Raw genomic sequence first — 24,063 nt, 5'->3', positions numbered from 1 at the left:
AACCCAATGCTGGTTTTCAGCTGCATGTTCACACTCGCAGCCATGCTATACAATTGGCTTTCCACTAAATCCTGATTAGTTCTTGATTTTCCTTCCACACGACCCAGCCTTCAGAAATCGTTGGAATCTCCACTAGAGAATGTTCCATTCATTCACTGCGAATCTGGAATTCCTCTGAACCTCCACTCCCGGCAGGGTTTCGTTACACCACTGTTGAATGTCCAAGTAACCCAATGTTTTAAGTGTTTTCTTCACAAGCGCAGTGGTGCTGTTCAATTGGCTATCCACTCAACCCTGGCCAGCTCTACATTTTCCTGTCCACACCACAGAGACTGGAGAAATCATTGTTATCTCCACTACAGAATGTTCCATTCATTCACAGCGAATCTGGAATTCATCTGAATCTCCACTCCCGGCAGGTTTTCGTGACACCACTGGTAAATATCCAAGTAAGCCAATGCTGGTTTTAAGTGGCCTGCTCATACTCTCAGCCGTGCTGTTCAATTTGCTATCCACTCAACCCTCTTCAGCTCCATTTTCCTGTCCACATAACCCAAACTTCAGAAACAATTGGTATCTCCTCCACAGAATGTTCCATTCATTGACGGCAAATCTGAAATTCATCTAATTCTCAACTCCCGTCAGGTTTTCGTTACACCACTTGTGAATGTCCAATTAAGCCAAAGCTGGTTTTCAGTGGCCTGTTCTTACTACGAGACGTGCTGTTCATTTGGCTATCCATTCCACCCTGTTCAGCTCTACATTTTCGTGTCCACAAAACCCAGCCTTCAGAAATCATTGGAATCACCACTAGAGAATGTTCCATTCATTCACTGCGAATCTGGAATTCATCTGAATCTCCACTCCCGGCAGGTTTTCATTGCACCACTGCTGAATGTTCAAGTAACGCAATGATGGTTTTCAGCGGTCTATTCACACTCGAACCCGTGCTGTTCACGGTCTAGCGACTCAACACTGGTGAGTTCTTCTTTTTCCAGTTCAGACAATACAAACCTCAGAAACCATTGCAATCTACACTACAGAATGTTTCATTCATTCAGGCGAATCTTGAATTCATCTTGTTCTCCACTCCCAGCAGGTTTTCGTTTCACCACTGGTGAATGTCCAAGCAACCCAAGGCTGGTTTCAGCTGCGTGTTAACACTCGCAGCCGTGCTGTTCAATTGGCTATCCAGTGAACGCTGGTTAGCTCTTGATTTTCCTTCCACACACCGAGCCTTCAGAAATCATTCTTATCTCCACTTCAGAGTGTTCCATTCGTTCCCTGCGAATCTGGAATTCCTCTGACTCTCCACACCAGGCAGATTTTCCTAACACTGGTGAATGACCAGGTAATCCAATGCTGGTTTTCAGCGGCTGTTCACACTCACAGCCTTGCTGTTCAATTGGCAATCCAGTCAAACCTAGTCAGCTCTTCATTTTCCTGTCCACACAACCCAGCGTTCAGAAATCATTGGAATCTCTACTACAGAAATTTCCATTCATTCACTGTGAATCTGGAAATACTCTGAATCTGCATTCCAGGAAGGCTTTCGTTACACCACTGATGAATGTCCAAGTAATGCAATGCTGCTTCTTAGTGGTCTGTTCACACTCGAAACCGTGCTGTTCATTGGCTATCCACTCAATATCGGTCAGCTCTTCAATATCCTGTCCAGACTATCCAGATTCCTAAATGTTGGCAATCACCACTACAGAATGTTCCATTCAATCACGCGAATCTGGAATTCATCAGAGTCTCCACTCCTGGAAGGTTTTCGTGACACCACTGGTAAATGTCCAAGGAAGACAATGCTGGTTTTAAGCCGCCTGCTAACACACTCAGCCGTGCTGTTCAATTTGCTATCCACCCAACCCTATTCAGCTCTACATTTTCCTGTCCTCATAACCCAACCTTCAGAAATAATTGGTATCTCCTCCACAGAATGTTCCGTTCATTCACTGCGAATCTTAAATTCATCTGACTCTCAACTCCCGGCGGGTTATCGTTACACCACTTGTGAATGTCCAAGTAAGCCAATGCTGGTTTTCAGTGGCCTGTTCATACTAAGAGACGTGCTGTTCATTTGGCTATCCACTCCACCCTGTTCAGCTCTACATTTTCGTGTCCACAAAACCCAGCCTTCAGAAATCATTGGAATCACCACTAGAGAATGTTCCATTCATTCACTGCGAATCTGGAATTCCTCTGAACCTCCACTCCTGGCAGGTTTTCGTTACGCCACTGGTGAATGTCCAAGTAACTCAATACTGGTTTTCAGAGGCATGTTCAACTCGCAGAAGTGCTGTTCAATGGGCTATCCACTCAATATTGGTCAGCTCTTCATTTTCCTCTCCACACAAACCAGCCTTCAGAAATCATTGGGCTCTCCACTACAGACTGTTCCATTCATTCACTGCGATTCTGCAATTCATCTGACTCTCCGCTCCAGGCAGGTTTTCATTACAGCACTGGTGAATGACCAAGTAATCCAATGCTGGTTTTCAGCCGCCTTTTCACACTCGCAGTGTGCTGTTCAATTGTCTATCCACTCAAACCTGGTCAGCCTTTCATTTTCTTTTCCACAATATCAGACTTCAGAAATCATTGGAATCGCCAGTACAGAATGTTCCATTCATTCACTGCCAATCTGGAATTCATCTGAATCTGCACTCCAGGTAGGCTTTCATTACACCACTTATGAATGTCCAAGTAACACAATGCTGGTTTTCAGCGGTCTGTTCACACTCTAAGCCCTGCTTTTTACTGGGTATCCACACAACTGTGGTCAGCTCTTCATTTTCATGTCCAAACAATCCAGACTTGAGAAATCATTGCAATCTCCAGTACAGAATGTTCCATTCATTCACTGCGAATCTGGAATTCAACTGAATCTCCACTACCTGCAGATTTATCTTACACCACTTGTGAATGTCCAAGTAAAACAATGCTGGTTTTCAGAGGCCTGTTCATGTTCGCAGTCGTGCTGTTCAATTGGCTATCCACTCAACCTGTTTTGCTCCTCATTTTCCTGTGCACACAACCCAGCCTTCAGAAATCATTGTAATCTCCACTACAGGATGTTCCATTCATTCACTGGGAATCTGGAATTCATCTGAATCTGCACTCCACGCAGGCTTTCGTTACACCACTGCTGAAAGTCGAAGTAATGCAATACTGGTTTTCAGTGGTCTGTTCACATTCGAAGCCGAGGCTTTTTACAGGCTATCCACTCAACACTGGTCAGCTCTTCATTTTCGTGTCCCCACAATCCAGATTTCAGAAATCATTGCAATCTCCACTACAGAATGTTCCATTCATTCACTGCGAGTCTGGAGTTTATCTGATTCTCCACTCCCGCCTGGTTAACATTACACCACTTGTGAATGTCCAAGTAAGCCAATGCTGGTTTTCAGAGGCCTGTTCATACTCGCAGCCGTGCTGTTTAATTGACAATTCACTCCACCCTGTTCAGCTCTTCATTGTCCCACCACACTACCAGCCTTCAGAAATCTTTGTTATCTCCACTACAGAATGTTCCATTCATTCACTGCGAATCTGGAATTCATCTGACTCTCAACTCCACGCAGGTTTTCATTACACCACTGTTGAATGTCCAAGTAACCCAATGCTGGTTTTCAGCGGCCTGTTCATATTCGCAGCCCTGCTGTTTACTTGGCTATCGATTCAAGCCTGGTCAGCTCTTCATTTTCCTGTCCACACAACACAGGCTTCAGAAATCATTGGAATCTCCTCTACAGAATGTTCCATTCATTCACTGCGAATGTGGAATTCAACTGACTCTCCACTCCATGCAGGTTTTCCTTACACCACTGATGAATGTCCAAGTAACCCAATGCTGGTTTTCAGCTGCATGTTCACACTCGCAGCCATGCTATACAATTGGCTTTCCACTAAATCCTGATTAGTTCTTGATTTTCCTTCCACACGACCCAGCCTTCAGAAATCGTTGGAATCTCCACTAGAGAATGTTCCATTCATTCACTGCGAATCTGGAATTCCTCTGAACCTCCACTCCCGGCAGGGTTTCGTTACACCACTGTTGAATGTCCAAGTAACCCAATGTTTTAAGTGTTTTCTTCACAAGCGCAGTGGTGCTGTTCAATTGGCTATCCACTCAACCCTGGCCAGCTCTACATTTTCCTGTCCACACCACAGAGACTGGAGAAATCATTGTTATCTCCACTACAGAATGTTCCATTCATTCACAGCGAATCTGGAATTCATCTGAATCTCCACTCCCGGCAGGTTTTCGTGACACCACTGGTAAATATCCAAGTAAGCCAATGCTGGTTTTAAGTGGCCTGCTCATACTCTCAGCCGTGCTGTTCAATTTGCTATCCACTCAACCCTCTTCAGCTCCATTTTCCTGTCCACATAACCCAAACTTCAGAAACAATTGGTATCTCCTCCACAGAATGTTCCATTCATTGACGGCAAATCTGAAATTCATCTAATTCTCAACTCCCGTCAGGTTTTCGTTACACCACTTGTGAATGTCCAATTAAGCCAAAGCTGGTTTTCAGTGGCCTGTTCTTACTACGAGACGTGCTGTTCATTTGGCTATCCATTCCACCCTGTTCAGCTCTACATTTTCGTGTCCACAAAACCCAGCCTTCAGAAATCATTGGAATCACCACTAGAGAATGTTCCATTCATTCACTGCGAATCTGGAATTCATCTGAATCTCCACTCCCGGCAGGTTTTCATTGCACCACTGCTGAATGTTCAAGTAACGCAATGATGGTTTTCAGCGGTCTATTCACACTCGAACCCGTGCTGTTCACGGTCTAGCGACTCAACACTGGTGAGTTCTTCTTTTTCCAGTTCAGACAATACAAACCTCAGAAACCATTGCAATCTACACTACAGAATGTTTCATTCATTCAGGCGAATCTTGAATTCATCTTGTTCTCCACTCCCAGCAGGTTTTCGTTTCACCACTGGTGAATGTCCAAGCAACCCAAGGCTGGTTTCAGCTGCATGTTAACACTCGCAGCCGTGCTGTTCAATTGGCTATCCAGTGAACGCTGGTTAGCTCTTGATTTTCCTTCCACACACCGAGCCTTCAGAAATCATTCTTATCTCCACTTCAGAGTGTTCCATTCGTTCCCTGCGAATCTGGAATTCCTCTGACTCTCCACACCAGGCAGATTTTCCTAACAACACTGGTGAATGACCAGGTAATCCAATGCTGGTTTTCAGCGGCTGTTCACACTCACAGCCTTGCTGTTCAATTGGCAATCCAGTCAAACCTAGTCAGCTCTTCATTTTCCTGTCCACACAACCCAGCGTTCAGAAATCATTGGAATCTCTACTACAGAAATTTCCATTCATTCACTGTGAATCTGGAAATACTCTGAATCTGCATTCCAGGAAGGCTTTCGTTACACCACTGATGAATGTCCAAGTAATGCAATGCTGCTTCTTAGTGGTCTGTTCACACTCGAAACCGTGCTGTTCATTGGCTATCCACTCAATATCGGTCAGCTCTTCAATATCCTGTCCAGACTATCCAGATTCCTAAATGTTGGCAATCACCACTACAGAATGTTCCATTCAATCACGCGAATCTGGAATTCATCAGAGTCTCCACTCCTGGAAGGTTTTCGTGACACCACTGGTAAATGTCCAAGGAAGACAATGCTGGTTTTAAGCCGCCTGCTAACACACTCAGCCGTGCTGTTCAATTTGCTATCCACCCAACCCTATTCAGCTCTACATTTTCCTGTCCTCATAACCCAACCTTCAGAAATAATTGGTATCTCCTCCACAGAATGTTCCGTTCATTCACTGCGAATCTTAAATTCATCTGACTCTCAACTCCCGGCGGGTTATCGTTACACCACTTGTGAATGTCCAAGTAAGCCAATGCTGGTTTTCAGTGGCCTGTTCATACTAAGAGACGTGCTGTTCATTTGGCTATCCACTCCACCCTGTTCAGCTCTACATTTTCGTGTCCACAAAACCCAGCCTTCAGAAATCATTGGAATCACCACTAGAGAATGTTCCATTCATTCACTGCGAATCTGGAATTCATCTGAACCTCCACTCCTGGCAGGTTTTCGTTACGCCACTGGTGAATGTCCAAGTAACTCAATACTGGTTTTCAGAGGCATGTTCAACTCGCAGAAGTGCTGTTCAATGGGCTATCCACTCAATATTGGTCAGCTCTTCATTTTCCTCTCCACACAAACCAGCCTTCAGAAATCATTGGGCTCTCCACTACAGACTGTTCCATTCATTCACTGCGATTCTGCAATTCATCTGACTCTCCGCTCCAGGCAGGTTTTCATTACAGCACTGGTGAATGACCAAGTAATCCAATGCTGGTTTTCAGCCGCCTTTTCACACTCGCAGTGTGCCGTTCAATTGTCTATCCACTCAAACCTGGTCAGCCTTTCATTTTCTTTTCCACAATATCAGACTTCAGAAATCATTGGAATCGCCAGTACAGATTGTTCCATTCATTCACTGCCAATCTGGAATTCATCTGAATCTGCACTCCAGGTAGGCTTTCATTACACCACTTATGAATGTCCAAGTAACACAATGCTGGTTTTCAGCGGTCTGTTCACACTCTAAGCCCTGCTTTTTACTGGGTATCCACACAACTGTGGTCAGCTCTTCATTTTCATGTCCAAACAATCCAGACTTGAGAAATCATTGCAATCTCCAGTACAGAATGTTCCATTCATTCACTGCGAATCTGGAATTCAACTGAATCTCCACTACCTGCAGATTTATCTTACACCACTTGTGAATGTCCAAGTAAAACAATGCTGGTTTTCAGAGGCCTGTTCATGTTCGCAGTCGTGCTGTTCAATTGGCTATCCACTCAACCTGTTTTGCTCCTCATTTTCCTGTGCACACAACCCAGCCTTCAGAAATCATTGTAATCTCCACTACAGGATGTTCCATTCATTCACTGGGAATCTGGAATTCATCTGAATCTGCACTCCACGCAGGCTTTCGTTACACCACTGCTGAAAGTCGAAGTAATGCAATACTGGTTTTCAGTGGTCTGTTCACATTCGAAGCCGAGGCTTTTTACAGGCTATCCACTCAACACTGGTCAGCTCTTCATTTTCGTGTCCCCACAATCCAGATTTCAGAAATCATTGCAATCTCCACTACAGAATGTTCCATTCATTCACTGCGAGTCTGGAGTTTATCTGATTCTCCACTCCCGCCTGGTTAACATTACACCACTTGTGAATGTCCAAGTAAGCCAATGCTGGTTTTCAGAGGCCTGTTCATACTCGCAGCCGTGCTGTTTAATTGACAATTCACTCCACCCTGTTCAGCTCTTCATTGTCCCACCACACTACCAGCCTTCAGAAATCTTTGTTATCTCCACTACAGAATGTTCCATTCATTCACTGCGAATCTGGAATTCATCTGACTCTCAACTCCACGCAGGTTTTCATTACACCACTGTTGAATGTCCAAGTAACCCAATGCTGGTTTTCAGCGGCCTGTTCATATTCGCAGCCCTGCTGTTTACTTGGCTATCGATTCAAGCCTGGTCAGCTCTTCATTTTCCTGTCCACACAACACAGGCTTCAGAAATCATTGGAATCTCCTCTACAGAATGTTCCATTCATTCACTGCGAATGTGGAATTCAACTGACTCTCCACTCCATGCAGGTTTTCCTTACACCACTGATGAATGTCCAAGTAACCCAATGCTGGTTTTCAGCTGCATGTTCACACTCGCAGCCATGCTATACAATTGGCTTTCCACTAAATCCTGATTAGTTCTTGATTTTCCTTCCACACGACCCAGCCTTCAGAAATCGTTGGAATCTCCACTAGAGAATGTTCCATTCATTCACTGCGAATCTGGAATTCCTCTGAACCTCCACTCCCGGCAGGTTTTCGTTACACCACTGTTGAATGTCCAAGTAACCCAATGTTTTAAGTGTTTTCTTCACAAGCGCAGTGGTGCTGTTCAATTGGCTATCCACTCAACCCTGGCCAGCTCTACATTTTCCTGTCCACACCACAGAGACTGGAGAAATCATTGTTATCTCCACTACAGAATGTTCCATTCATTCACAGCGAATCTGGAATTCATCTGAATCTCCACTCCCGGCAGGTTTTCGTGACACCACTGGTAAATATCCAAGTAAGCCAATGCTGGTTTTAAGTGGCCTGCTCATACTCTCAGCCGTGCTGTTCAATTTGCTATCCACTCAACCCTCTTCAGCTCCATTTTCCTGTCCACATAACCCAAACTTCAGAAACAATTGGTATCTCCTCCACAGAATGTTCCATTCATTGACGGCAAATCTGAAATTCATCTAATTCTCAACTCCCGTCAGGTTTTCGTTACACCACTTGTGAATGTCCAATTAAGCCAAAGCTGGTTTTCAGTGGCCTGTTCTTACTACGAGACGTGCTGTTCATTTGGCTATCCATTCCACCCTGTTCAGCTCTACATTTTCGTGTCCACAAAACCCAGCCTTCAGAAATCATTGGAATCACCACTAGAGAATGTTCCATTCATTCACTGCGAATCTGGAATTCATCTGAATCTCCACTCCCGGCAGGTTTTCATTGCACCACTGCTGAATGTTCAAGTAACGCAATGATGGTTTTCAGCGGTCTATTCACACTCGAACCCGTGCTGTTCACGGTCTAGCGACTCAACACTGGTGAGTTCTTCTTTTTCCAGTTCAGACAATACAAACCTCAGAAACCATTGCAATCTACACTACAGAATGTTTCATTCATTCAGGCGAATCTTGAATTCATCTTGTTCTCCACTCCCAGCAGGTTTTCGTTTCACCACTGGTGAATGTCCAAGCAACCCAAGGCTGGTTTCAGCTGCATGTTAACACTCGCAGCCGTGCTGTTCAATTGGCTATCCAGTGAACGCTGGTTAGCTCTTGATTTTCCTTCCACACACCGAGCCTTCAGAAATCATTCTTATCTCCACTTCAGAGTGTTCCATTCGTTCCCTGCGAATCTGGAATTCCTCTGACTCTCCACACCAGGCAGATTTTCCTAACAACACTGGTGAATGACCAGGTAATCCAATGCTGGTTTTCAGCGGCTGTTCACACTCACAGCCTTGCTGTTCAATTGGCAATCCAGTCAAACCTAGTCAGCTCTTCATTTTCCTGTCCACACAACCCAGCGTTCAGAAATCATTGGAATCTCTACTACAGAAATTTCCATTCATTCACTGTGAATCTGGAAATACTCTGAATCTGCATTCCAGGAAGGCTTTCGTTACACCACTGATGAATGTCCAAGTAATGCAATGCTGCTTCTTAGTGGTCTGTTCACACTCGAAACCGTGCTGTTCATTGGCTATCCACTCAATATCGGTCAGCTCTTCAATATCCTGTCCAGACTATCCAGATTCCTAAATGTTGGCAATCACCACTACAGAATGTTCCATTCAATCACGCGAATCTGGAATTCATCAGAGTCTCCACTCCTGGAAGGTTTTCGTGACACCACTGGTAAATGTCCAAGGAAGACAATGCTGGTTTTAAGCCGCCTGCTAACACACTCAGCCGTGCTGTTCAATTTGCTATCCACCCAACCCTATTCAGCTCTACATTTTCCTGTCCTCATAACCCAACCTTCAGAAATAATTGGTATCTCCTCCACAGAATGTTCCGTTCATTCACTGCGAATCTTAAATTCATCTGACTCTCAACTCCCGGCGGGTTATCGTTACACCACTTGTGAATGTCCAAGTAAGCCAATGCTGGTTTTCAGTGGCCTGTTCATACTAAGAGACGTGCTGTTCATTTGGCTATCCACTCCACCCTGTTCAGCTCTACATTTTCGTGTCCACAAAACCCAGCCTTCAGAAATCATTGGAATCACCACTAGAGAATGTTCCATTCATTCACTGCGAATCTGGAATTCATCTGAACCTCCACTCCTGGCAGGTTTTCGTTACGCCACTGGTGAATGTCCAAGTAACTCAATACTGGTTTTCAGAGGCATGTTCAACTCGCAGAAGTGCTGTTCAATGGGCTATCCACTCAATATTGGTCAGCTCTTCATTTTCCTCTCCACACAAACCAGCCTTCAGAAATCATTGGGCTCTCCACTACAGACTGTTCCATTCATTCACTGCGATTCTGCAATTCATCTGACTCTCCGCTCCAGGCAGGTTTTCATTACAGCACTGGTGAATGACCAAGTAATCCAATGCTGGTTTTCAGCCGCCTTTTCACACTCGCAGTGTGCCGTTCAATTGTCTATCCACTCAAACCTGGTCAGCCTTTCATTTTCTTTTCCACAATATCAGACTTCAGAAATCATTGGAATCGCCAGTACAGATTGTTCCATTCATTCACTGCCAATCTGGAATTCATCTGAATCTGCACTCCAGGTAGGCTTTCATTACACCACTTATGAATGTCCAAGTAACACAATGCTGGTTTTCAGCGGTCTGTTCACACTCTAAGCCCTGCTTTTTACTGGGTATCCACACAACTGTGGTCAGCTCTTCATTTTCATGTCCAAACAATCCAGACTTGAGAAATCATTGCAATCTCCAGTACAGAATGTTCCATTCATTCACTGCGAATCTGGAATTCAACTCAATCTCCACTACCTGCAGATTTATCTTACACCACTTGTGAATGTCCAAGTAAAACAATGCTGGTTTTCAGAGGCCTGTTCATGTTCGCAGTCGTGCTGTTCAATTGGCTATCCACTCAACCTGTTTTGCTCCTCATTTTCCTGTGCACACAACCCAGCCTTCAGAAATCATTGTAATCTCCACTACAGGATGTTCCATTCATTCACTGGGAATCTGGAATTCATCTGAATCTGCACTCCACGCAGGCTTTCGTTACACCACTGCTGAAAGTCGAAGTAATGCAATACTGGTTTTCAGTGGTCTGTTCACATTCGAAGCCGAGGCTTTTTACAGGCTATCCACTCAACACTGGTCAGCTCTTCATTTTCGTGTCCCCACAATCCAGATTTCAGAAATCATTGCAATCTCCACTACAGAATGTTCCATTCATTCACTGCGAGTCTGGAGTTTATCTGATTCTCCACTCCCGCCTGGTTAACATTACACCACTTGTGAATGTCCAAGTAAGCCAATGCTGGTTTTCAGAGGCCTGTTCATACTCGCAGCCGTGCTGTTTAATTGACAATTCACTCCACCCTGTTCAGCTCTTCATTGTCCCACCACACTACCAGCCTTCAGAAATCTTTGTTATCTCCACTACAGAATGTTCCATTCATTCACTGCGAATCTGGAATTCATCTGACTCTCAACTCCACGCAGGTTTTCATTACACCACTGTTGAATGTCCAAGTAACCCAATGCTGGTTTTCAGCGGCCTGTTCATATTCGCAGCCCTGCTGTTTACTTGGCTATCGATTCAAGCCTGGTCAGCTCTTCATTTTCCTGTCCACACAACACAGGCTTCAGAAATCATTGGAATCTCCTCTACAGAATGTTCCATTCATTCACTGCGAATGTGGAATTCAACTGACTCTCCACTCCATGCAGGTTTTCCTTACACCACTGATGAATGTCCAAGTAACCCAATGCTGGTTTTCAGCTGCATGTTCACACTCGCAGCCATGCTATACAATTGGCTTTCCACTAAATCCTGATTAGTTCTTGATTTTCCTTCCACACGACCCAGCCTTCAGAAATCGTTGGAATCTCCACTAGAGAATGTTCCATTCATTCACTGCGAATCTGGAATTCCTCTGAACCTCCACTCCCGGCAGGTTTTCGTTACACCACTGTTGAATGTCCAAGTAACCCAATGTTTTAAGTGTTTTCTTCACAAGCGCAGTGGTGCTGTTCAATTGGCTATCCACTCAACCCTGGCCAGCTCTACATTTTCCTGTCCACACCACAGAGACTGGAGAAATCATTGTTATCTCCACTACAGAATGTTCCATTCATTCACAGCGAATCTGGAATTCATCTGAATCTCCACTCCCGGCAGGTTTTCGTGACACCACTGGTAAATATCCAAGTAAGCCAATGCTGGTTTTAAGTGGCCTGCTCATACTCTCAGCCGTGCTGTTCAATTTGCTATCCACTCAACCCTCTTCAGCTCCATTTTCCTGTCCACATAACCCAAACTTCAGAAACAATTGGTATCTCCTCCACAGAATGTTCCATTCATTGACGGCAAATCTGAAATTCATCTAATTCTCAACTCCCGTCAGGTTTTCGTTACACCACTTGTGAATGTCCAATTAAGCCAAAGCTGGTTTTCAGTGGCCTGTTCTTACTACGAGACGTGCTGTTCATTTGGCTATCCATTCCACCCTGTTCAGCTCTACATTTTCGTGTCCACAAAACCCAGCCTTCAGAAATCATTGGAATCACCACTAGAGAATGTTCCATTCATTCACTGCGAATCTGGAATTCATCTGAATCTCCACTCCCGGCAGGTTTTCATTGCACCACTGCTGAATGTTCAAGTAACGCAATGATGGTTTTCAGCGGTCTATTCACACTCGAACCCGTGCTGTTCACGGTCTAGCGACTCAACACTGGTGAGTTCTTCTTTTTCCAGTTCAGACAATACAAACCTCAGAAACCATTGCAATCTACACTACAGAATGTTTCATTCATTCAGGCGAATCTTGAATTCATCTTGTTCTCCACTCCCAGCAGGTTTTCGTTTCACCACTGGTGAATGTCCAAGCAACCCAAGGCTGGTTTCAGCTGCGTGTTAACACTCGCAGCCGTGCTGTTCAATTGGCTATCCAGTGAACGCTGGTTAGCTCTTGATTTTCCTTCCACACACCGAGCCTTCAGAAATCATTCTTATCTCCACTTCAGAGTGTTCCATTCGTTCCCTGCGAATCTGGAATTCCTCTGACTCTCCACACCAGGCAGATTTTCCTAACAACACTGGTGAATGACCAGGTAATCCAATGCTGGTTTTCAGCGGCTGTTCACACTCACAGCCTTGCTGTTCAATTGGCAATCCAGTCAAACCTAGTCAGCTCTTCATTTTCCTGTCCACACAACCCAGCGTTCAGAAATCATTGGAATCTCTACTACAGAAATTTCCATTCATTCACTGTGAATCTGGAAATACTCTGAATCTGCATTCCAGGAAGGCTTTCGTTACACCACTGATGAATGTCCAAGTAATGCAATGCTGCTTCTTAGTGGTCTGTTCACACTCGAAACCGTGCTGTTCATTGGCTATCCACTCAATATCGGTCAGCTCTTCAATATCCTGTCCAGACTATCCAGATTCCTAAATGTTGGCAATCACCACTACAGAATGTTCCATTCAATCACGCGAATCTGGAATTCATCAGAGTCTCCACTCCTGGAAGGTTTTCGTGACACCACTGGTAAATGTCCAAGGAAGACAATGCTGGTTTTAAGCCGCCTGCTAACACACTCAGCCGTGCTGTTCAATTTGCTATCCACCCAACCCTATTCAGCTCTACATTTTCCTGTCCTCATAACCCAACCTTCAGAAATAATTGGTATCTCCTCCACAGAATGTTCCGTTCATTCACTGCGAATCTTAAATTCATCTGACTCTCAACTCCCGGCGGGTTATCGTTACACCACTTGTGAATGTCCAAGTAAGCCAATGCTGGTTTTCAGTGGCCTGTTCATACTAAGAGACGTGCTGTTCATTTGGCTATCCACTCCACCCTGTTCAGCTCTACATTTTCGTGTCCACAAAACCCAGCCTTCAGAAATCATTGGAATCACCACTAGAGAATGTTCCATTCATTCACTGCGAATCTGGAATTCATCTGAACCTCCACTCCTGGCAGGTTTTCGTTACGCCACTGGTGAATGTCCAAGTAACTCAATACTGGTTTTCAGAGGCATGTTCAACTCGCAGAAGTGCTGTTCAATGGGCTATCCACTCAATATTGGTCAGCTCTTCATTTTCCTCTCCACACAAACCAGCCTTCAGAAATCATTGGGCTCTCCACTACAGACTGTTCCATTCATTCACTGCGATTCTGCAATTCATCTGACTCTCCGCTCCAGGCAGGTTTTCATTACAGCACTGGTGAATGACCAAGTAATCCAATGCTGGTTTTCAGCCGCCTTTTCACACTCGCAGTGTGCTGTTCAATTGTCTATCCACTCAAACCTGGTCAGCCTTTCATTTTCTTTTCCACAATATCAGACTTCAGAAATCATTGGAATCGCCAGTACAGATTGTTCCATTCATTCACTGCCAATCTGGAATTCATCTGAATCTGCACTCCAGGTAGGCTTTCATTACACCACTTATGAATGTCCAAGTAACACAATGCTGGTTTTCAGCGGTCTGTTCACACTCTAAGCCCTGCTTTTTACTGGGTATCCACACAACTGTGGTCAGCTCTTCATTTTCATGTCCAAACAATCCAGACTTGAGAAATCATTGCAATCTCCAGTACAGAATGTTCCATTCATTCACTGCGAATCTGGAATTCAACTGAATCTCCACTACCTGCAGATTTATCTTACACCACTTGTGAATGTCCAAGTAAAACAATGCTGGTTTTCAGAGGCCTGTTCATGTTCGCAGTCGTGCTGTTCAATTGGCTATCCACTCAACCTGTTTTGCTCCTCATTTTCCTGTGCACACAACCCAGCCTTCAGAAATCATTGTAATCTCCACTACAGGATGTTCCATTCATTCACTGGGAATCTGGAATTCATCTGAATCTGCACTCCACGCAGGCTTTCGTTACACCACTGCTGAAAGTCGAAGTAATGCAATACTGGTTTTCAGTGGTCTGTTCACATTCGAAGCCGAGGCTTTTTACAGGCTATCCACTCAACACTGGTCAGCTCTTCATTTTCGTGTCCCCACAATCCAGATTTCAGAAATCATTGCAATCTCCACTACAGAATGTTCCATTCATTCACTGCGAGTCTGGAGTTTATCTGATTCTCCACTCCCGCCTGGTTAACATTACACCACTTGTGAATGTCCAAGTAAGCCAATGCTGGTTTTCAGAGGCCTGTTCATACTCGCAGCCGTGCTGTTTAATTGACAATTCACTCCACCCTGTTCAGCTCTTCATTGTCCCACCACACTACCAGCCTTCAGAAATCTTTGTTATCTCCACTACAGAATGTTCCATTCATTCACTGCGAATCTGGAATTCATCTGACTCTCAACTCCACGCAGGTTTTCATTACACCACTGTTGAATGTCCAAGTAACCCAATGCTGGTTTTCAGCGGCCTGTTCATATTCGCAGCCCTGCTGTTTACTTGGCTATCGATTCAAGCCTGGTCAGCTCTTCATTTTCCTGTCCACACAACACAGGCTTCAGAAATCATTGGAATCTCCTCTACAGAATGTTCCATTCATTCACTGCGAATGTGGAATTCAACTGACTCTCCACTCCATGCAGGTTTTCCTTGCACCACTGATGAACGTCCAAGTAACCCAATGCTGGTTTTCAGCTGCATGTTCACACTCGCAGCCATGCTATACAATTGGCTTTCCACTAAATCCTGATTAGTTCTTGATTTTCCTTCCACACGACCCAGCCTTCAGAAATCGTTGGAATCTCCACTAGAGAATGTTCCATTCATTCACTGCGAATCTGGAATTCCTCTGAACCTCCACTCCCGGCAGGTTTTCGTTACACCACTGTTGAATGTCCAAGTAACCCAATGTTTTAAGTGTTTTCTTCACAAGCGCAGTGGTGCTGTTCAATTGGCTATCCACTCAACCCTGGCCAGCTCTACATTTTCCTGTCCACACCACAGAGACTGGAGAAATCATTGTTATCTCCACTACAGAATGTTCCATTCATTCACAGCGAATCTGGAATTCATCTGAATCTCCACTCCCGGCAGGTTTTCGTGACACCACTGGTAAATATCCAAGTAAGCCAATGCTGGTTTTAAGTGGCCTGCTCATACTCTCAGCCCTGCTGTTCAATTTGCTATCCACTCAACCCTCTTCAGCTCCATTTTCCTGTCCACATAACCCAAACTTCAGAAACAATTGGTATCTCCTCCACAGAATGTTCCATTCATTGACGGCAAATCTGAAATTCATCTAATTCTCAACTCCCGTCAGGTTTTCGTTACACCACTTGTGAATGTCCAATTAAGCCAAAGCTGGTTTTCAGTGGCCTGTTCTTACTACGAGACGTGCTGTTCATTTGGCTATCCATTCCACCCTGTTCAGCTCTACATTTTCGTGTCCACAAAACCCAGCCTTCAGAAATCATTGGAATCACCACTAGAGAATGTTCCATTCATTCACTGCGAATCTGGAATTCATCTGAATCTCCACTCCCGGCAGGTTTTCATTGCACCACTGCTGAATGTTCAAGTAACGCAATGATGGTTTTCAGCGGTCTATTCACACTCGAACCCGTGCTGTTCACGGTCTAGCGACTCAACACTGGTGAGTTCTTCTTTTTCCAGTTCAGACAATACAAACCTCAGAAACCATTGCAATCTACACTACAGAATGTTTCATTCATTCAGGCGAATCTTGAATTCATCTTGTTCTCCACTCCCAGCAGGTTTTCGTTTCACCACTGGTGAATGTCCAAGCAACCCAAGGCTGGTTTCAGCTGCGTGTTAACACTCGCAGCCGTGCTGTTCAATTGGCTATCCAGTGAACGCTGGTTAGCTCTTGATTTTCCTTCCACACACCGAGCCTTCAGAAATCATTCTTATCTCCACTTCAGAATGTTCCATTCGTTCCCTGCGAATCTGGAATTCCTCTGACTCTCCACACCAGGCAGATTTTCCTAACAACACTGGTGAATGACCAGGTAATCCAATGCTGGTTTTCAGCGGCTGTTCACACTCACAGCCTTGCTGTTCAATTGGCAATCCAGTCAAACCTAGTCAGCTCTTCATTTTCCTGTCCACACAACCCAGCGTTCAGAAATCATTGGAATCTCTACTACAGAAATTTCCATCCATTCACTGTGAATCTGGAAATACTCTGAATCTGCATTCCAGGAAGGCTTTCGTTACACCACTGATGAATGTCCAAGTAATGCAATGCTGCTTCTTAGTGGTCTGTTCACACTCGAAACCGTGCTGTTCATTGGCTATCCACTCAATATCGGTCAGCTCTTCAATATCCTGTCCAGACTATCCAGATTCCTAAATGTTGGCAATCACCACTACAGAATGTTCCATTCAATCACGCGAATCTGGAATTCATCAGAGTCTCCACTCCTGGAAGGTTTTCGTGACACCACTGGTAAATGTCCAAGGAAGACAATGCTGGTTTTAAGCCGCCTGCTAAAAACACTCAGCCGTGCTGTTCAATTTGCTATCCACCCAACCCTATTCAGCTCTACATTTTCCTGTCCTCATAACCCAACCTTCAGAAATAATTGGTATCTCCTCCACAGAATGTTCCGTTCATTCACTGCGAATCTTAAATTCATCTGACTCTCAACTCCCGGCGGGTTATCGTTACACCACTTGTGAATGTCCAAGTAAGCCAATGCTGGTTTTCAGTGGCCTGTTCATACTAAGAGACGTGCTGTTCATTTGGCTATCCACTCCACCCTGTTCAGCTCTACATTCTCGTGTCCACAAAACCCAGCCTTCAGAAATCATTGGAATCACCACTAGAGAATGTTCCATTCATTCACTGCGAATCTGGAATTCATCTGAACCTCCACTCCTGGCAGGTTTTCGTTACGCCACTGGTGAATGTCCAAGTAACGCAATACTGGTTTTCAGAGGCATGTTCAACTCGCAGAAGTGCTGTTCAATGGGCTATCCACTCAATATTGGTCAGCTCTTCATTTTCCTCTCCACACAAACCAGCCTTCAGAAATCATTGGGCTCTCCACTACAGACTGTTCCATTCATTCACTGCGATTCTGCAATTCATCTGACTCTCCGCTCCAGGCAGGTTTTCATTACAGCACTGGTGAATGACCAAGTAATCCAATGCTGGTTTTCAGCCGCCTTTTCACACTCGCAGTGTGCTGTTCAATTGTCTATCCACTCAAACCTGGTCAGCCTTTCATTTTCTTTTCCACAATATCAGACTTCAGAAATCATTGGAATCGCCAGTACAGAATGTTCCATTCATTCACTGCCAATCTGGAATTCATCTGAATCTGCACTCCAGGTAGGCTTTCATTACACCACTTATGAATGTCCAAGTAACACAATGCTGGTTTTCAGCGGTCTGTTCACACTCTAAGCCCTGCTTTTTACTGGGTATCCACACAACTGTGGTCAGCTCTTCATTTTCATGTCCAAACAATCCAGACTTGAGAAATCATTGCAATCTCCAGTACAGAATGTTCCATTCATTCACTGCGAATCTGGAATTCAACTGAATCTCCACTACCTGCAGATTTATCTTACACCACTTGTGAATGTCCAAGTAAAACAATGCTGGTTTTCAGAGGCCTGTTCATGTTCGCAGTCGTGCTGTTCAATTGGCTATCCACTCAACCTGTTTTGCTCCTCATTTTCCTGTGCACACAACCCAGCCTTCAGAAATCATTGTAATCTCCACTACAGGATGTTCCATTCATTCACTGGGAATCTGGAATTCATCTGAATCTGCACTCCACGCAGGCTTTCGTTACACCACTGCTGAAAGTCGAAGTAATGCAATACTGGTTTTCAGTGGTCTGTTCACATTCGAAGCCGAGGCTTTTTACAGGCTATCCACTCAACACTGGTCAGCTCTTCATTTTCGTGTCCCCACAATCCAGATTTCAGAAATCATTGCAATCTCCACTACAGAATGTTCCATTCATTCACTGCGAGTCTGGAGTTTATCTGATTCTCCACTCCCGCCTGGTTAACATTACACCACTTGTGAATGTCCAAGTAAGCCAATGCTGGTTTTCAGAGGCCTGTTCATACTCGCAGCCGTGCTGTTTAATTGACAATTCACTCCACCCTGTTCAGCTCTTCATTGTCCCACCACACTACCAGCCTTCAGAAATCTTTGTTATCTCCACTACAGAATGTTCCATTCATTCACTGCGAATCTGGAATTCATCTGACTCTCAACTCCACGCAGGTTTTCATTACACCACTGTTGAATGTCCAAGTAACCCAATGCTGGTTTTCAGCGGCCTGTTCATATTCGCAGCCCTGCTGTTTACTTGGCTATCGATTCAAGCCTGGTCAGCTCTTCATTTTCCTGTCCACACAACACAGGCTTCAGAAATCATTGGAATCTCCTCTACAGAATGTTCCATTCATTCACTGCGAATGTGGAATTCAACTGACTCTCCACTCCATGCAGGTTTTCCTTGCACCACTGATGAATGTCCAAGTAACCCAATGCTGGTTTTCAGCTGCATGTTCACACTCGCAGCCATGCTATACAATTGGCTTTCCACTAAATCCTGATTAGTTCTTGATTTTCCTTCCACACGACCCAGCCTTCAGAAATCGTTGGAATCTCCACTAGAGAATGTTCCATTCATTCACTGCGAATCTGGAATTCCTCTGAACCTCCACTCCCGGCAGGTTTTCGTTACACCACTGTTGAATGTCCAAGTAACCCAATGTTTTAAGTGTTTTCTTCACAAGCGCAGTGGTGCTGTTCAATTGGCTATCCACTCAACCCTGGCCAGCTCTACATTTTCCTGTCCACACCACAGAGACTGGAGAAATCATTGTTATCTCCACTACAGAATGTTCCATTCATTCACAGCGAATCTGGAATTCATCTGAATCTCCACTCCCGGCAGGTTTTCGTGACACCACTGGTAAATATCCAAGTAAGCCAATGCTGGTTTTAAGTGGCCTGCTCATACTCTCAGCCCTGCTGTTCAATTTGCTATCCACTCAACCCTCTTCAGCTCCATTTTCCTGTCCACATAACCCAAACTTCAGAAACAATTGGTATCTCCTCCACAGAATGTTCCATTCATTGACGGCAAATCTGAAATTCATCTAATTCTCAACTCCCGTCAGGTTTTCGTTACACCACTTGTGAATGTCCAATTAAGCCAAAGCTGGTTTTCAGTGGCCTGTTCTTACTACGAGACGTGCTGTTCATTTGGCTATCCATTCCACCCTGTTCAGCTCTACATTTTCGTGTCCACAAAACCCAGCCTTCAGAAATCATTGGAATCACCACTAGAGAATGTTCCATTCATTCACTGCGAATCTGGAATTCATCTGAATCTCCACTCCCGGCAGGTTTTCATTGCACCACTGCTGAATGTTCAAGTAACGCAATGATGGTTTTCAGCGGTCTATTCACACTCGAACCCGTGCTGTTCACGGTCTAGCGACTCAACACTGGTGAGTTCTTCTTTTTCCAGTTCAGACAATACAAACCTCAGAAACCATTGCAATCTACACTACAGAATGTTTCATTCATTCAGGCGAATCTTGAATTCATCTTGTTCTCCACTCCCAGCAGGTTTTCGTTTCACCACTGGTGAATGTCCAAGCAACCCAAGGCTGGTTTCAGCTGCGTGTTAACACTCGCAGCCGTGCTGTTCAATTGGCTATCCAGTGAACGCTGGTTAGCTCTTGATTTTCCTTCCACACACCGAGCCTTCAGAAATCATTCTTATCTCCACTTCAGAATGTTCCATTCGTTCCCTGCGAATCTGGAATTCCTCTGACTCTCCACACCAGGCAGATTTTCCTAACAACACTGGTGAATGACCAGGTAATCCAATGCTGGTTTTCAGCGGCTGTTCACACTCACAGCCTTGCTGTTCAATTGGCAATCCAGTCAAACCTAGTCAGCTCTTCATTTTCCTGTCCACACAACCCAGCGTTCAGAAATCATTGGAATCTCTACTACAGAAATTTCCATCCATTCACTGTGAATCTGGAAATACTCTGAATCTGCATTCCAGGAAGGCTTTCGTTACACCACTGATGAATGTCCAAGTAATGCAATGCTGCTTCTTAGTGGTCTGTTCACACTCGAAACCGTGCTGTTCATTGGCTATCCACTCAATATCGGTCAGCTCTTCAATATCCTGTCCAGACTATCCAGATTCCTAAATGTTGGCAATCACCACTACAGAATGTTCCATTCAATCACGCGAATCTGGAATTCATCAGAGTCTCCACTCCTGGAAGGTTTTCGTGACACCACTGGTAAATGTCCAAGGAAGACAATGCTGGTTTTAAGCCGCCTGCTAAAAACACTCAGCCGTGCTGTTCAATTTGCTATCCACCCAACCCTATTCAGCTCTACATTTTCCTGTCCTCATAACCCAACCTTCAGAAATAATTGGTATCTCCTCCACAGAATGTTCCGTTCATTCACTGCGAATCTTAAATTCATCTGACTCTCAACTCCCGGCGGGTTATCGTTACACCACTTGTGAATGTCCAAGTAAGCCAATGCTGGTTTTCAGTGGCCTGTTCATACTAAGAGACGTGCTGTTCATTTGGCTATCCACTCCACCCTGTTCAGCTCTACATTCTCGTGTCCACAAAACCCAGCCTTCAGAAATCATTGGAATCACCACTAGAGAATGTTCCATTCATTCACTGCGAATCTGGAATTCCTCTGAACCTCCACTCCTGGCAGGTTTTCGTTACGCCACTGGTGAATGTCCAAGTAACTCAATACTGGTTTTCAGAGGCATGTTCAACTCGCAGAAGTGCTGTTCAATGGGCTATCCACTCAATATTGGTCAGCTCTTCATTTTCCTCTCCACACAAACCAGCCTTCAGAAATCATTGGGCTCTCCACTACAGACTGTTCCATTCATTCACTGCGATTCTGCAATTCATCTGACTCTCCGCTCCAGGCAGGTTTTCATTACAGCACTGGTGAATGACCAAGTAATCCAATGCTGGTTTTCAGCCGCCTTTTCACACTCGCAGTGTGCTGTTCAATTGTCTATCCACTCAAACCTGGTCAGCCTTTCATTTTCTTTTCCACAATATCAGACTTCAGAAATCATTGGAATCGCCAGTACAGAATGTTCCATTCATTCACTGCCAATCTGGAATTCATCTGAATCTGCACTCCAGGTAGGCTTTCATTACACCACTTATGAATGTCCAAGTAACACAATGCTGGTTTTCAGCGGTCTGTTCACACTCTAAGCCCTGCTTTTTACTGGGTATCCACACAACTGTGGTCAGCTCTTCATTTTCATGTCCAAACAATCCAGACTTGAGAAATCATTGCAATCTCCAGTACAGAATGTTCCATTCATTCACTGCGAATCTGGAATTCAACTGAATCTCCACTACCTGCAGATTTATCTTACACCACTTGTGAATGTCCAAGTAAAACAATGCTGGTTTTCAGAGGCCTGTTCATGTTCGCAGTCGTGCTGTTCAATTGGCTATCCACTCAACCTGTTTTGCTCCTCATTTTCCTGTGCACACAACCCAGCCTTCAGAAATCATTGTAATCTCCACTACAGGATGTTCCATTCATTCACTGGGAATCTGGAATTCATCTGAATCTGCACTCCACGCAGGCTTTCGTTACACCACTGCTGAAAGTCGAAGTAATGCAATACTGGTTTTCAGTGGTCTGTTCACATTCGAAGCCGAGGCTTTTTACAGGCTATCCACTCAACACTGGTCAGCTCTTCATTTTCGTGTCCCCACAATCCAGATTTCAGAAATCATTGCAATCTCCACTACAGAATGTTCCATTCATTCACTGCGAGTCTGGAGTTTATCTGATTCTCCACTCCCGCCTGGTTAACATTACACCACTTGTGAATGTCCAAGTAAGCCAATGCTGGTTTTCAGAGGCCTGTTCATACTCGCAGCCGTGCTGTTTAATTGACAATTCACTCCACCCTGTTCAGCTCTTCATTGTCCCACCACACTACCAGCCTTCAGAAATCTTTGTTATCTCCACTACAGAATGTTCCATTCATTCACTGCGAATCTGGAATTCATCTGACTCTCAACTCCACGCAGGTTTTCATTACACCACTGTTGAATGTCCAAGTAACCCAATGCTGGTTTTCAGCGGCCTGTTCATATTCGCAGCCCTGCTGTTTACTTGGCTATCGATTCAAGCCTGGTCAGCTCTTCATTTTCCTGTCCACACAACACAGGCTTCAGAAATCATTGGAATCTCCTCTACAGAATGTTCCATTCATTCACTGCGAATGTGGAATTCAACTGACTCTCCACTCCATGCAGGTTTTCCTTACACCACTGATGAATGTCCAAGTAACCCAATGCTGGTTTTCAGCTGCATGTTCACACTCGCAGCCATGCTATACAATTGGCTTTCCACTAAATCCTGATTAGTTCTTGATTTTCCTTCCACACGACCCAGCCTTCAGAAATCGTTGGAATCTCCACTAGAGAATGTTCCATTCATTCACTGCGAATCTGGAATTCCTCTGAACCTCCACTCCCGGCAGGTTTTCGTTACACCACTGTTGAATGTCCAAGTAACCCAATGTTTTAAGTGTTTTCTTCACAAGCGCAGTGGTGCTGTTCAATTGGCTATCCACTCAACCCTGGCCAGCTCTACATTTTCCTGTCCACACCACAGAGACTGGAGAAATCATTGTTATCTCCACTACAGAATGTTCCATTCATTCACAGCGAATCTGGAATTCATCTGAATCTCCACTCCCGGCAGGTTTTCGTGACACCACTGGTAAATATCCAAGTAAGCCAATGCTGGTTTTAAGTGGCCTGCTCATACTCTCAGCCGTGCTGTTCAATTTGCTATCCACTCAACCCTCTTCAGCTCCATTTTCCTGTCCACATAACCCAAACTTCAGAAACAATTGGTATCTCCTCCACAGAATGTTCCATTCATTGACGGCAAATCTGAAATTCATCTAATTCTCAACTCCCGTCAGGTTTTCGTTACACCACTTGTGAATGTCCAATTAAGCCAAAGCTGGTTTTCAGTGGCCTGTTCTTACTACGAGACGTGCTGTTCATTTGGCTATCCATTCCACCCTGTTCAGCTCTACATTTTCGTGTCCACAAAACCCAGCCTTCAGAAATCATTGGAATCACCACTAGAGAATGTTCCATTCATTCACTGCGAATCTGGAATTCATCTGAATCTCCACTCCCGGCAGGTTTTCATTGCACCACTGCTGAATGTTCAAGTAACGCAATGATGGTTTTCAGCGGTCTATTCACACTCGAACC

The sequence above is a fragment of the Sorex fumeus genome, unplaced genomic scaffold (genome assembly GCF_029834395.1).
Source record: "Sorex fumeus unplaced genomic scaffold, SorFum_2.1 ptg000114l, whole genome shotgun sequence".
Classification (NCBI taxonomy): Eukaryota; Metazoa; Chordata; class Mammalia; order Eulipotyphla; family Soricidae; genus Sorex; species Sorex fumeus.
The sequence above is the reverse complement of the archived record's forward strand: the minus strand, read 5'-3'. Positions refer to the sequence as shown.